Source organism: Pteropus alecto, unplaced genomic scaffold (genome assembly GCF_000325575.1).
Source record: "Pteropus alecto unplaced genomic scaffold, ASM32557v1 scaffold276, whole genome shotgun sequence".
NCBI lineage: Eukaryota > Metazoa > Chordata > Mammalia > Chiroptera > Pteropodidae > Pteropus > Pteropus alecto.
In genome coordinates this window covers 3,984,235-3,985,401 of record NW_006438074.1, presented here as the reverse complement: position 1 = coordinate 3,985,401, position 1,167 = coordinate 3,984,235, and the positions used below count along the sequence as shown (strand labels likewise).

The 1,167-nt window shown below is 36.5% G+C and overlaps 1 protein-coding gene across 9 annotated transcripts in view; it reads right to left on the bottom strand.

Annotated features, from left to right (window-relative positions):
- The window catches only part of FUT8 (fucosyltransferase 8), a 195,936-nt gene that overhangs the window by 65,771 nt on the left and 128,998 nt on the right, over window positions 1–1,167 (bottom strand). The window lies entirely within an intron of this gene.

Genomic DNA, 1,167 nt, shown 5'->3' with positions numbered 1-1,167 from the left:
AAAAAAAAGTGGATTAACATAAAGGAGAGAAATATGTTGGTGCCATTATTTGAATATTACCTTTTGTTCTCTCTCTTGTCATTTCCTGTCCCCTCTTAAATTTTCTCTTTATACTTTAAGACTCTGAGTGGTTGGGAAAAGATCAGAGAATAATTCTGACAATTGTCTAAACCAAGGGTCAGCAAACTTTTTTTTTGTAAAAGGCCAGGTAGTATTTTAGGCTTTGTGGGCCTCTGTTGCCTTTATAGTAGGAAAGCTGCCATAGACAATACATAAATGAATTCATGTACTTGTGTTTAAATAAAACTTTATTCACAAAAACAAGCTATGAGCCAGATTTGGCCCTTGGGCCATAATTTGACAATTCTTGGTCTAAACTAATAAAATGATTGTTAAGATACTTTCCTGCTTTTGTGTGGAATCAGTAATTTCAATTATAACACAGTACATTTCCTACAGAGTAAACTAAAATACCCAGTACACTAGGAAGAGAAATTTTAGGCTGGTGCAGAAGGTTTTATTTATATTGCATTAAATAAAAGCCATGACTTTCATTTAGTGATAAAGAAAAATAAAAATCAAGACTCCTTTCTTTCTGACAACCCCTACCAATCTATCAGCAAACATTTAGTCAATTTCTGACCACATATCACTGACTGGCACCAGTGACCACTAAGCCATCAACTGAGCTACCATCTTTTCTCACCTGAATTATTATAGTAACCTCTGAATAGGTCTACACCCTGCTTCTACGCTTGCCTACCTCTACAGTCTATTTTCAATACTGTAGTCATAACCTGTTTAAAGGTCAGTCATATAACTTTACCCCTTTGCTCTTAACATTGAATAGACTCTTCATCTCACTCAGTCAAACTGAAAGTTATTACTTTGACCTACAATGCCCCAAACAATTTAGCCCTCTATTACCTCTTCGATTTCATCTCCTACTATTGTCTTCCTTGCTTACTCTACTTCAGTCACACAGCCTTGTCACTAAACCCTGAACCTGCCAGGCATGTTCCTACTTCAAGATGTTTGCACTTGATCCTTCTTCCTTTGGAATGCTCGTTTCCCAAATACCCAACCACATCCAAATGTCTTTGCTCATATGTCACCTTCTCCATAAGTCTTTCCCAAACTAGCTCACTTAAAAATTCCAGCACCCAA